This window comes from Cyprinus carpio, chromosome B19 (genome assembly GCF_018340385.1).
Source record: "Cyprinus carpio isolate SPL01 chromosome B19, ASM1834038v1, whole genome shotgun sequence".
NCBI classification, from domain to species: domain Eukaryota; kingdom Metazoa; phylum Chordata; class Actinopteri; order Cypriniformes; family Cyprinidae; genus Cyprinus; species Cyprinus carpio.
In genome coordinates, this window is record NC_056615.1 from 20579604 (window position 1) to 20594859 (window position 15256).

Below are 15256 nucleotides of genomic sequence, written 5' to 3' on the forward strand. Positions count from 1 at the left end.
TATTGCGAAGGTGTGGTGACGCGAGCACTGCTTATGGTCCTGGGCCAGCGGTATAGCCGTGTTGGCAAAGACGGTGGAGACACGCATTTGATTTTGCACCAGTCTCATATAACATACACAGGGGGCCCCTCAATTTTTCTATTTTACATGATACAAAATGCACTTTGATTTGGTGAGTACAAGAATGGCCAGTTAAGGTACACCTAAACTGGCGCCTCAGCCCATATCTGATGCCAACCTTTAATATCTGTGTGCTAATTTTTTATTGTCATTAGGGTCCTTGCTTGTTCACATAGCCAGTATACTAGTGTCCAGCAAGGGGCTGTGCTAAGCAGGTTTATGTACTTTCTTCTCTGGGAGCTCTATGCAGCCCGTAAGCCTGAGCAGTGCATGGGAGATCCTGCAATGCACATTTGGGGTCATCTTCATTCATAAAATGCTGAATGCTCGTTTATCATCCAGGCATGCAGCGCAGCCTTTTTTGAAAGTTGTACCCCTCAACTGTTGTCTCGCTTTTTTCGACCTCTTTTTGTCCTAGCTTCTCGTAGTCAGTCGCAGCCCAATACTGTTATACAGACATCCTCTACAGTGGGCGGTGTGTGGGGGTTGGATGCTGTTTGGGACCCACTCTTGGAGTCAAGGTGTGTGCAGAAATGCCATTTTTCCCTTGATTTTTCAACTTCTTTCCTTGAAGATTAAGGTTTGTTTTTTTCAGTAAACGTGTCCTAACGTCAGTGTAAATCTGCACAAAAATGTGGGTATGTAGTCAGGGTTTTTTGCTTAAAGCAAGAATCAACCGTTTTGGTAAAATAATACTAATAATAATATATAATAAGTAATAATACTGTACTATTTTTGAAAAGTTCTGGGGCAATGCTTATGTATGTTATTGCAAGAAATTAATACTTAAAATGCGTTAAATTAGTAGAATGTACTGTACACAGTTAAACTTTTATGGTGAGTATGTAGTCAGGTTGTTTGCCTTAAAGCAAGAATATAAACATTATGAGGTTAAAATAATACATAATAATAATATCATACTATATACTAAGTACTGTACTAACACATCGAAAAGTTTTGTCGGAACGAAATTCTTGATTCTTATTTATTTTAGAAGAATTAATACTTATATGCGTTAAAATTTATCTTGAAGTGAGGCTGTTACAGTCTAGAGACTTTTAGCTTATTATTAAAATAAAAAAAACGATTTATATTTCTATAATATTGTTTTTATTTCTGAATCTTAAAGGGGAACTCCTAACGCCAATATATATTTTTCTTTCAAATCAAAGTGTAAATGTATGTAGAAAATGTATCCTTGTGAGGTGCAGCTGACTTTTAATATAACAAACTGCCATACTGCTCAGATTCACCAAAATGGCACTATGCTGATGTTGAGTGACACAAAGAAAACTGTCGAATAAAATCGTGACTGTTTGGCCCTGTGTTCAAAAAAGTATTGTCTTAATAAACCACTATTAACAAATGGAGTATTCTGATAACTTGTACTTTTCTGGACCTTATTGTCTTATGGCAGTCCTGTCACAAGCCTGTTTTCATCCCAAAATATCTTAAGTATTGTTCTAATTTCAGAAAAGCTGCAGTTTAGGCGACATGAGACAATATTAAAATTTTTCATTTTGAGTTGGGTATCCTTTAACTGTGCTCTTATTAAAGCATCGTCAGAATAGTCCATCTGCCATCAGTGATTCAACCTTAACGTTATGAAGCGACAAGAATACTTTTTATACACGAATAAAACAAAAATAATGACTTTATTCAACAATTTGTCTCCTCTGTGTCACTCCACATCAACATAGCTCAGCGTAGTGATCCGCGTACGCTCTTCGTTTATCAGCTTCTGCATACAAGGATGCACTGTTTTCTTTCCAAATCAAAGAAAGGGTAAATATATATGTCGAAAATGTATTCCTTGTGGGTGCAGCTGACCCAATATAGTAGGAAACTGCCTTGCATGCTACTCAGTATTCACCCAAAATGGCAAGATGCTGATGTGGAAGTGGACGCAGAGGGAAAGCTAAGTGTTGAAATAAAGTCATATATTATTTTATTCAATGTTTCAAAAAGTATTGTCGCTTCGCTTCAAGAGACATGATGGCAAATGAGTAATTCTGAACAAAGCTTTTACTACTTCTGGACTTGACAGTGTAAGTTACTTGGCAGTCTATTGGACCACAGTCACAAGCCTCCCTGTTTTCATCCAACAATATCTTAAACTTGTGTCTGAAGACGAAAGAAGCTTTTACGGGTTTTGGAGCGACATGGGGAATAAGTGATTAATGACAACTTTTTCATTTTTGGGGTGGAGTATCCCTTTAAGCAGTATGTATGATTATTTGCCAGTAAAATGTGCAAAAAAAAAAGAAAAAAAAATTAAACTTTGTTTATTTATAAATCTGACAAAAAAAATCAGAGAAATATCTAGAGGATGGGCCAGTAGAAGTTTTTTCATCCATAGTGTGAACTTGTGTAAATGGTATTAATAATAAATAAATAAATAAGATATACACAACACTACCACAAAAATTTGGAGGCAGCAAGTTTTTGTAATAATTTTATTCTTCAAGGATGCATTCAATTTAATAAAATGTATGATGATTTCCACAAAAAATATTCCGTAGAACAACGTTTTTTCAACATTGATCATTTTGAGAGAAATGTTACTTGAGCACCAAATCAGCATATTTAGAGTGATTTCTGAAGCATCATGTGACACAGAAGACTGGAATAAATTCTGCTTTGCCATCACAGAGATTCTATACATTCTCAAGTATATTAAAATAGTAAACATTTATTTTTAAATAATTTCACAATTCACAAGTATATTTCACATTTTTATCATCATATTTGATAGATTAAGAAAGTTTGAAATGTTCCTTTGGTTCATCAGGTGTTTTATTCAGCATTGAAGTGACATCAACCTATTTTTGCTGTGAGAAACTACTGGGAGGGAACTGCTTACTATGCCACTTTTCAGTGCTTTTATTTTCAGAGTGCTGTCTGTGTTCAATGGGATGTGGTGAGATACTAAGTCATATTCGTGAATGAAGTCCAGATGGCACATACACTACCGTGAATACAAAATGCATTTTTTCCTTCCCCATGTTTTCAGTTTACCATCACTGCTCTCTTCGTACCAACTATCCGTGATGGTTTTGTCGCTTCGACCGTGCAGGAGCTCCGCCATTCTGCCCTTATTGGGTGAGAGCGCAGGGTGAGAGAGCGATGCCGTTCGATGGTGATGGCGTAATCCTGGAAGCTGTGTGTGTGTGTGTTTGCCATACTGTCACGCTTGACATTTTCGCATACCTGCGCACACACAGTCACTTTAACTTGGTGGCAGTATATTTGATTTGTTGGAAAGGTCATGTTTTACCACTAACACATTTTGGATGAAGTTATTGTATTATATTGCATAATAATGGTGCTTACATTGATCCAGAAACAAAAATGCAGCCAAAGAGCACAGCAATCTTCTTTGTCTTATTATAAAACTGTAAATGTGATTTTTTTTGTGTTTTTTGAATCACTGGAATAATCTGATGTTTTTGTCTTTTGATTTACTTTTTCTCTCCACAGGATCTCTTGTGGGTTCCACAGAACTTTCTTTCGCTTACCTGGAACATGCCAAGTTGTCCTTCTATTGTAGAGAAGACCTAACATTCTCCACCACGATTCCTTACAAAACAATGCACAAGAGAAATTAGCGCCAAATGACAACAGACAATATATATTACCTTTAGCATTATTATAGGAGTATGCAGTTTTCTCCCTGAGTTATTTATTTTGCTGTAATACCAATCGTTCAAATTATTATTTTTCCTCCTCAGCCGGTTGATTTTCCCTGCTGTTGTGACCTTAGTGGTTACTTATTAACTGACATTCCCTCCAGGCTTTGGGCAGTTCATGGCTGGAGAGGTCAGATTAGAAATATTTAATAACTGATGCTACAATTTTGTTAATTTTTATAACTAAAAAATTATATCAGCTATTTAGGATCCTCTTCTAATGCAGAGGTTCTCAACCAGGGGTCCAGAGCCTATTAGGGGACCTTAGCAAACTTCCAAAAAGGGCCCCAGGATGATTTTAAATAAGACAAACAAAAAGCATACAAATAAGCTAAAACTACTAAAAATTAAGATATTTCTTATTTTAGTTTTTTTGGTATTTGAAGAACCAGGATTCTCACAGTCTTGGAAAACATGAATATGTAAGAAAGACTTATTTTAAAAGTATGATTTATAAACCCCTAGTCAAAACTTTTTTTATTATATAGAGATATATATTATATATCAATAAATGTTTGTTTCTAATTATGCCAAGCTCTAATATTTTATCAGGTATAAATTGTGAGGTACACAAATACTTTTTGTAAAATCCTCATCTTCAGTAAATCAACAACATTTTTTGATTTAGAAGAGTAGGAACCTGGAAGAACATTGCAATCTGGAAATTTAATGTACACAAACTAGGAGTGTTCACTGATTAAAATACCAGTTTTAAAAAAACAAAAATGATGTCATTACAGCAGATATTTTTTGTAAATGATGGGATTTTTTGTTCGCCAAAGGCTGAGAACCACTGCTTTAATGTTTATGGTCTGAATGTCATTCAGACAATCTTAAAATAATGGATGAATCTTTGAAATATTTTATTTGATTGGGCTTAAAATGTGTGAATTGGCTTCTGTGTTATTCAAGAGCTGATGCCTAGGAGTGCATCAACTCTCTGTTTGGATAACTTCACCTGCACTAAAATATGGGGTTCCTCCCTTCCTCCTGGTCTCGGGTCGGCTTCTGCTGCTGTGTGGTTTCCGTTCCTGATGTCAGCATCTTTGTCATTCTTATTCCTCTTCTTTATCATGAAGGTTGGTCCCTTGATGATATTTTGTTCACATTGTTCTCTATCAATTAAGTAATGTTCTCTTTTAAACACTATGAAAGTACCATGCACTGACACTGGCTTTAGTTATCATGTATGTAGTTGTCTAGATGGCTTCAATAAAACCCTAGCTTGTTCCACAGTCATTATTTATCTCCATCTGTCATGTTTGAAGCTTGCTGAAGCAGTGATTTTTCTTTTTTGAGTTAGGCTCGGACGGGTTGTGCTGACAGCGGTCTTTGAGATTTTAGAATTAAGGCAATCGTGTGAAAACATTATTATTCATCTCACAGTTCTGGATGTCTGCAGTTTCCACTACTGATGCCCATCCCGCCTAGAGCTTTCATGCCTGTCTTTGTATTGGGTAGGTCACTGGTATTTATTCATTTATTAGTGGCTGCTATTTACGGGATATTTTCTCATTTATTTAAGGATCCGCTTTTACTCTAGCATACGACGGATGTCCAAGGAACCTCGTTGTCATGGCTATGTGGTATTGGAGATGCTATTCAAATTTTAAAACGTATACCAAATAATTTATTGATTTGAAGAATTATTGAAGCAAATTAATATGTTATGGTTTTTGCAGCAATTTGGCAGTGAGCTCTAATTCAAAATAATTTTTATTTAGGTTAAAAGAACTAATTTTAATTTAATTCATATTTTTTATTTATTTGTAGATCTACGAAAAAAGATGCAATCATTTTTCACGTAGTAGTTTTCCGACTTTGTATCTTCACTCTAGATATATCTTAATTCACTATTAGACTATTTTTTTTTATCATATGCAATAAGTTTCGGCTAGTCTGTCCCAGACTTTTCAGATATCAGGGTAATGAGCTAATCGCCCTTATTACACTTGATAGAAATGTTTTTACTGTTAATTTACTTTTACTTTGCTAGAAACTCTTAATTTTATTTTAATTTAATTTTATAATTTATTTAATTTATTTTGAATTTTATTTTATTTTATTTTATTTTATTTTATTTTATTTTATTTTATCCACTGGCAAAAATGTTCTTAATAGGTTTGGCCGCATAGTCGGTCCGCTTAAGGGGTTTTGGGTTGGATCATGAGGGATTTTACATGGGGCTACTCTCTTTCCTCCACGGTATTCCTGTTTTTTTGATGGTAATACTTGTGTTACACCGGTGACATCGCCATCCCTGTGGAGGAGGTACCGCTTTGTTCAATTGGATCAGTCGATCCTTTCCTCCTCTTCCGATTTACCACCCACTCTTAAAACCTAAATTGTTGTCTTCTATTTTTTTACTGTGGCCTTGATTGATGACTTCCCAACTTTCCTTATCTTTTCTTCTTCCTTTCTCTCTGAAATTCTTCCATTGCATGTGTCATCCGCTCTGACGTTCATTAGGTCAACTCCTGTCATGACTCCATCTTTAAGTCCTGTTTACTCAATTGCTTCATCCCTATCCCAAAAGGTGCGGGGCGATGAAGGGGGCCGTCACTCCACCGTTTCCCCGACGGTGATCTGCTTCGAGGCTGAGAGGTCAGATCCTCTCATCCTTCCAATGATGGTGGCCGTCATCCTGGCCAACAATGTGGTAGCTCAGGGCCTGCAACCGTCACTGTATGAACTCCGGCATCCAGGTCAAGAAGCTGATGCCCTATCCCACCGAGCTAGGCTTCGGCCATTATAGGTGTTGCAGACATCACAAAACCACGTGGCTCGCACGTCGGTATGTGCTTGTCTCACAAGCGCAGCCAGTTACACCTCAACCTCGCATGCAGGACAGCCACCTCAAGTCTTCAGTCCTTGCTGATTCATTAGCAAGCGGGAAACTATTAGTAGAAATACACTTGTCAACGAGGGGGAGCAACATGAAGCTTTGGCACACCTTCCACAGCTAACCACTGAGCCGATCCACATGCAATTAGATTAGGGCTTTTCATTACTTCTTCATCAAGGATGTGGCTCTGCGTCTTACATTAGCCTTTTGGTGGTCTTTAGCAGTGGTTCTGCTTCAGGTCCCCCGGTTACATGGCGACATTCAAGTGGTAACCAAACATGTTTACCAAACATTAGCCAGAATAGACCCCTCTTTACCATGTCCTTCAGGGGAGAGTTTGTCAATATGCTTATAAGACAAATCATGTGGAAATTCATACAGGACAACATCATTTGCTGAGCATTTTCTCCTTAAAAACTGCAGTGTCCCAAAGACGGTCTCAAAAATTGGATTTGAAACAGCCCGTTTCCTACCAGTCACAAAACCAAATCATGCACGGGGTGGAGCTTTTCATATTATTAGCTAAATAATGGCAAATAAAACCGTGTTTTGTGTAACATTAGCTGTATGATGAAACATAAGTCAAGCCAAAAAGCAACTTATATTCAATTACCATTATCTAGAGCAATAACATAAAATTCAGTTAGCATTCTGATACATGGACTTTTAGACAACCTGTAATAATTCACTCCTCATCTCCATTCGTACTGGAATCAGTTTTGGTTCAAAACATGAACGGCTGAAATTAAATCCAGTATTGCCATTTGGTCGTTCTGTAGCGTGTTTGAAAGTGAGTGAAAGTACAGTGGAGCAGGCATAATTGAGTGGACGGGCCAGGGACTCTGATGTGTTGTATTTATTGGTCTATCATTGGTCTACATAGTAGCTAAAAAGAGGTTAAGGGTGTAGAGTTATATTTAAGCCATTTTTAAGTCATGAAAAAAAAAATTTAAATTTAAAAAGGAAATTAAACACACAAAATTCTATATATATATATAACTTTGAATCGCTTGTAAGTTAATTTAGACATTCCAATATAGCATCTATACATGTACAGTGTTAGAGTTATAAAATAATGGTTAAAACTATATGGGATTACTTAAAAATAAATGTTAACTAGTGAGACTGTCAGCTAGTTTCTGAGGTCTTTTAATTTATTCTTGAATGTACTACCAATGACCTAAAAACTGAAATAAAAATAGGAAACAAAATTATTATAGACATTTAAAAAACCAATAAAACTGACAAAAAACACTGTAACCAAAATTACTTAAAACTTGAACATTGCTGCATTAGCATGCAGAAAATGTAAATAATAAAATCTAATTCAACATATTAATAAAAACTATAATTCTATCTTAATGATACTAAAATGAACACTGGTTACAGTATGAAAAATTAATGTTCTTTTTGACGGTAATGCTAAGGATTGATCCACTGTTATTACTGGGCCTAAGTGTGGTATATGTCCTTATGTTACTCGTAATTACCAAAGCAGCCTAATAAGTTTTGATGAAATGTGCCATTTCTGCTTCCTTGTTAAAAGCATATTTATTTTAATTGTTTCTAACTATGCACTTTTATATATCGTAAGTGCATTTTTATTATTTGGATTAAGAATTGTACTTCTCTTGTACGATTTAGAAGAGACCCTAGAGCACCGGTTCTAGTAATTATGGACCTCTTTAAGCTCTGTCAACCAGCCCCTTTAGCCTGTGGGCATTACCGCACAGTTCTCTTTTTTACTGCAGCCAGTATAATATCTCTTCGGGGGGACAGCATGGTGAGGAAAGTGAAGTTTTTATGTTCCCACTCTACATACAGAGAAGATACGTGCATTTGCTGGACTCGACCCTCTTTAAAAACCTTCCCGCTGGTCGACTCAAAAGGTAATGACACGCAGGCTGTCTAGACATTTCCTTGAGGTCTATACATTTCCCATTTATGGCATTTTTCTTAGCTGCATGCAGGTCTACCAAGGGGTGAGCTAATGAATTTATATTTTGTTTCTCTCCTAAAGCTCTGTTTAAAAAAAACCTAACAACGCTGTTCAACCTCATGTCGTATGCCTTAGCAACAGTGAGGGTGCTACTTTGTAGAATTTCACAAATCAGTCAGGTCCTGCATAAGGCCTATCTCTACAGTTACAGGTTTATGGAACAGAGCCCCTAGTGTCAGAAAGCATTTTAATACTCATATGTAACTGGCTTCTGAACTCACTTCACCTTCAACAGAATCTATGATTCTATTGGGCAGCATTGAGACGGTCTGAGCTTCATCGCCCTCTGTGATTGGTGGCTGTCAGCAGAGAGGCGAATCCTAAACACAAGGACAGAGCTCACAAGGTCAGTGCCGGCCCTTGTGCCAGAATCAGATGGGAATCCTTTGCATTTGTTGGATGAGGGAAAGACAGAGGAGAATGAAGATGATAAAGGTTATCTTATCTATCTATCTAGTCTATCTATCTGATCTATTGTGCGTTCATTCACCAATGTCACCATCAAAAACACACAACAAGGAAACTGCTAATGCCTCAGAAAACGTGTAAATGTACTAAATAATAAATAAAAAGTTACCGATTACAGTAGATAGATTACCCATTTTTAACTTTAATAATATATTTTTTCCTGAATTTTTGCTTTTGGTATGCCTTTCAAAATGGACAGTTGGTACTAACTGTTCTGCTGTGAAAATCTTTAGACGATGTACAGTTCAAGAGGGAAAAGAAACGGTCCAGTGCCATCCACCCAGAACCTTCAGAACCACTCCACCAATCACCAAGTCTCCCGTTTTTTGTTGAGAAGCATCTCCCAGCAAACAATTAAACTGAGCCATCCTCTTTAGAAATCTTAATAAACCTCAGGCAAGCACCTTCTAATTGAACACGGCATCTTGGAGGCAAGATAAGTGATACTGCAATTCCTCTAAGCCGCCTTCCGTCTTTTCCATTTTTTTTCTCTCTCTATCTCCTCTTCTTTGCCTAGATAGGGTCCTTCTCCATCTTTTCAGGAGAATTTTTACGTTAAACCTTCTTTTCATCCTCTTTCAGAACAGACACACACGAAGGTCAGCCACAGGTACATTGTTTGTGTCTAATAAGGTCTCTTGTGAAAACCTGTGTGTCTGAACTCCTCTCAGCCATGTATTAAAATTTTAATGGTAAGGTCAATAAAATGAGAAGGAAAGCCCAATGTATTGCAATGGTCGGCATAACTATTCATCAGTGTTTTTAAGGACATGTGCGGTTAAAGGGAAGTGAATCGTCTTCCATAGAATGTGTCAATATCCAAATACTCTTGCTAAAATGTTAATGAGTTTGAATACTTGGTGTCAAATTGCACCATGGCATGTATAATAGAATTACTTTACCATTTTTTTTTTCACCCTAGGAGCCTTATCCTCCACCTTTAACTGACACAATGACACCAGAACAGGTATTACCAACGACTATAAAGTTATTAGCTTCGGGTAGATATTGAAAGCATGAAAGGAAACTGTATTCCATGTAGGTTCTGGATATTGTTAGATGTTTTAATTCTGCAGAAGAGTTGCTAAATTAAAATAAAGGCCATAGCAGAGTTGAAGCTTTACGTGGTTTTGATTTGGCTCACATAGATTAAAGTTCTGGGAGGAGACCGAGATTGACAAAACCTATGGATATCGCTCAACAGTCAGAATAGATCCCCTCGCACCCTTCCAGCTGGTTGAGAGAACATCACTACATAAGTGTGAGAGTCAAGTCAATTTGATATCTATCTCTTATATAGTGCTTTATATAATACATACTGTAGTAATAATAAACAGAGTTAATGTTGCATCATACTTACAGTGTAATAATAGAATTGAAGATAGAGTCGACATGATTCTTATATAAATACTGTATAAATTCGGGCACACTTACAAGGTCATGCATAAAATACAGCTGGTTCAGTTCAATAAACAAGCGTCGATGCTGCAATGCTCATCAATTTAATTCAAAAAAAAGATAAGTTCAGTTCACCTATAATCAGTTCTAGAGAAAACCATCAGTCAGTCTGTGCTGAAAACGCTACTGTCAATCAAACTATCGTGGGAGGGGCGCTGTCTGTGTGATGTCACAAAGACAGGCATCTGAGATCGGCTCGATTTGAGAAAGGGGAAATGATTTAAAGAGATTAAAAAAAAAAAAAAAAAAAAAAAAAAAACACTGGGGCGTGGATTTTTTATCATTATAGGGTGGTTGGTGGGTATGCGGTGTACACACAGTGCCAACACACATTTTAGTTCGAACAACTTGTAAAAAATGCAAAGTGAAGTGAAGTGAGTGAACGTGACATACAGCCCAAGTATGGTGGACCCATACTCAGAATTTTGTGCTTCTGCATTTAACCCATCCAAATAGTGCACACACACAAGCAGTGACACACAACACACACCGTGAAAACACACACCGGAGCAGTGGGCAGCAGCCATTTTATGCTGCCGGCTCTCAGCTCCACTGGCAAACCCACGCGAGCAGTTGCGGGGTTCGGTGGTGGCCCCCCCCCCTTGCTCAAGGGCACCTCAGTCGTGGTATTGCCGCAGGCACGAGACTCGAACCCACAACGTTAGGGTGAAGGAGCTCAACCCTCTTCTTTAACCCCCTAACATGATCGCTCTAACCAATAGTTGCTAAGCGGGCGGGAACATTCTTTCACTCCATTTGTCGCTATTGACAGGACTCAAGCACGTGGGGACTGTCAGAAAGCATAAACGCCAATCTAGTACTACTGTATCCAGAGTAGACAAGATAGACGGGCATGTGATTTGAAATTTTATTCTGCCAGTCAGAGTACATCAAGTGTCAAGCGGTTAAGCGGCTAAACGCCAGTGAGCTCAGGGCCTGTTGATATTTGAAAGCATCAAAACAAACACGATCATAGCCCAACAGGACTCGTCCCTATTTTGAAAATCTCTGCCCCACCAGTATGTTACGCAACCCTCGGGGGTTCTTTTTTTTTTCTTTTTAGGGGGGGGGTTTTTTTTTTTTTGGGGGGGACCAACAACGATTGCGGAAACAAGTGAAGATGACACAAGCCTATTCAAAAATAAGCCAGCCAAAGATAAGTTGGAAAACAATGCAAAATCAACATTACTCACTATCGAAGAAGAAACAATGCAAACTCGGCATGCGATGCGAGAATTCCCGCTCCTTGAGTTCTCTCCCAAATGCTGGAACGCTGCCTCGATATTTACATGAGTCCTAACCTCTTGGCCTGATTAGTAACCCTTATTTTTAATGTTTTGTTCCTCTGATATTTTCCTTATATTCTTAATCTGCAATCTCTCTCTGTCTATAGTCGATCTACAAATATCTGTCATGTGCTCTATGCTAGACATCCCTCCTACTGCTGCATTGGCTACAAGTTTTGGCATTGTGGGATTTCAAGTCCGACACTGTGGTCAAAAGCATTTTTCAAATATTGCTTAGTGCACCTTTAAGCAAACAAAGACTACTTCTGTGCAAAAGAAATCAAGGGAAATTTGGTTTCTCGTGTGATGACCCCTTTAAATGTCATTGTTAAAATGTTACATCTCGCAAATCTCTCAAACAAATATTGATTTTCATAATGTACATTGTGGTGATGCCCAAATTCACTTGTAGATTTAAAACTAATGAATTTCAGTTGAAGTATGTCATTTTGTTTTTGTTTTTGCAATTTGCACTATGTTAAAAACGTTTTTAAATTGTTAGAATTATTGAATATTTTAAAATAAGTATTGGCTTATTGTCTCAAGCCAAAATTCTAATGATATATTCCCTATTTATTGGGTTTTTTTTATCAAGCCAAAAACCATTTAACCAAAAATATTGAGATTTTAAGATAAGATTGCAATAAGTCCACAACACCTTTTGCCTTTTCCCAGGTTCACTGATGTCTGTAACTAGTCACATGGCCACACAGCTAAAAAAAATAAAAATACAAAGTCAAAATAATCTATAAAATAGTATATTTCTAGCACGTGTTTTAGTTTGATTCCTTTTTTTATAGTTACAGTTATTAATGGATTCTATTTATTGTAATTTTACATTTTAATTGAGTAATATTAGTTTTTTATTAACTCACAAACTTCAGTTTTGGAATAACGCTGGTGTAAAGGAACAAATATTTTTCATTTAAGCATGGTGATGATAAAATTATTGCTGATGATTAGGATCTGGATGATATTGATGAAGATCAAATAAAAAACACTTCCCCCCCCAGACTCATACCCTGTTCTCTATGCTGGGCCTCAGTCATTGCCTATGTAACCAATACTGGTAAACTAGTGGGAGTCGTAGCACTGAAAGAGGTAGCTCAATCCATCTAATCAGTTATCATGGACTAGTTAATTCTGCTTTTCCAGATTAGCTCAACCCCTTATTTCTTCTTCTGCATCAGGCTCCAAAAAGCACATTGAGGGCTCCACGCGCAGTGGTGTACGCTTGCGCCACTCCTGGCCAGTTCCGTGACACAATTCGTAACGCTCTCGACAGCTCCTCAGGCCTCCTCCCCTCCATCCGCACCAGGCTCCACCACGGCTCCCTCCTCGCCTCTGTCCGCACCCGTTGTCCCTCACGTCCCTTCCCTGAGCCCAGCCGGGCCCCAGTGCAGCAAGAGAAGGAGGAGATGGAGGTGTGGATTGAGGCTTCGTGAAACGAGAGGTGCCGTGGGGTAACAGCAGTAGCACGGACAACTGGAAGTGCAATTAGTGGCATCAGTAGTGGGACAGGAAGTAGAGATGACAGTGAGACAGGAAGTCCCGATAGCAGCCCAACCCCTACCGCCCTCCATCTCCTCCAACCCCCATCCTCTGTCCACCCTACAGGCCCGTACCGGAGAAACAAGGAGGGTGTGAAGGAAAACGAGGGACGAGGAGCCCCTTTAGAATAACAAGTAAAAGTTTTATTTAAGGTCTGAAACAGTGTACTTTTGTTCACTTTTATTTTTATATAACAATTTCATGTTTTTTTTTTTTTTATTCATGTGCTCCTTGCAAAGGTTTTCAAAATGTCTGTTCCTTTTCCTGAGTCACACTCTGTTTGTTTCCTACCTACTCTCTTTCTTCTTCCTTTTCCTCTACCCCCCCCATACATTTCTGGCAAATAATTTTCTTTTCCTTTTTTAATTTCTTCCTTTTTTCTTTTTTCCACTTAACGAGGAAAATAAAATGTACAGATTTTTAGAGGAATAGTAAAATCAATAAGATAAAGCAGTGTCTCTGCTTATTTTCTGTTCCTCATAGAATGTTCTGTGACATTTTCTTTTCTTATTTCTTGTTTTCTCCTCGTGATTTTTTCTGCCTCTTTTTTTTTTTTTTACTTTTTTTTCTACTCACACCTGCCCTGCTTATTTCTCTTTCTCTAAATATTCTGTAAATTAGAATGCCATCTCGTCCACTACCACTTGCACTCTTAACTCTTCTCCTCCTTTGTTTCCTTTTCCGCTAAAAAAAAAAAAAAAAAATCTGTAAATAAATATCAAATGGCGACTTTGGAGTTATTGTTCCCATACGGTGCTCTTTTGTCTCCCCATTAACACTTTCAAATATGTTCTGACATTCAGTCGTTTAATGTAACACTGCTGTGTGGGCTGCAGTTCTTTTCAGTGGGAATTGTAAAAAAACAACAAAACAAACAAAGAAAAAACATAAATGGCGGAAAGCTTCAAACATTTACTGATTTTTGACAAAATATATATATTGTATTGGCGCACCAAAAACCTAAACATATTTCCTTACTGACATAAATGATAATGTTGGGAACCAGGTTTACTGGCAGCAGACCATTATTAAGGACATCATAAAAGCACTTGAAGTCTTCAGGACACATGCGGTAAGTTCCTATGAACCTTCATGTACAAGGGTGTAAAACTATCAAAAAATCCAATTTCCAACAAAGAATATTTGCACTGCACGCATTGTAGAAGGAGTTGTCAAATATATCTTAAAAACAAACCATGTCCAGAAAGGTGGCACATGTGGACCTTTTCAGAATCTGACATTGTTTTTAACCTGAGCAACATTATGTTCCTTGTGACCTTTCTACATTTATACATTTTTCAGGGTTTGTGCGCACTGTCCTTTCTTAAATGAAACCCTTTGTTGTCCTGCCTGCATCTATCCATTCAAGTTCTGAACAATCTCTCTCAGGGGGTCTCCTCATGTATTTAAAACCAGGGACTCTGATTGTTTATGAACCAACTCTATGTTGGTTGATGTTGAATCTGCTGTCATCTTTTAAAGGTCACAGGTATGTATTAATGTGATTTTATATCTGTTCAGTCTGTGAGCAATAACTTTATTTGCCTCCAATTTGTTTGGTTGGTTTTGGTCAGATATATTAAATTAATTTATTTATTAATTCATCGCTTTCCTTCTTGGCGGGATGAGATATTGACAGGAACAATGGCTTGATTCTGTAATGTCGCTGTGTGAAACGGTGATTGTTTTTGTCTCAATCTTTTCCAGGGAAACGAAGAAACAATTCAATAATAAACAGTGAATTCCCATTTGAATTAAAAAACTTTATCGGCATACTTTTTCGGAGTAGTCACGACGATTGGTGGAATGATGTAATTTTTAATTTTTAATTATGTTTTAA

General features: G+C 37.4%; 1 protein-coding gene and 1 pseudogene across 3 annotated transcripts in view; both read left to right on the forward strand.

Annotated features, from left to right (window-relative positions):
* Window positions 1-15256, forward strand: part of LOC109083778 (CCR4-NOT transcription complex subunit 3-like) — a 367831-nt gene that overhangs the window by 241192 nt on the left and 111383 nt on the right. The window lies entirely within an intron of this gene.
* LOC122140831 lies at window positions 5363-13310 on the forward strand (annotated as a pseudogene).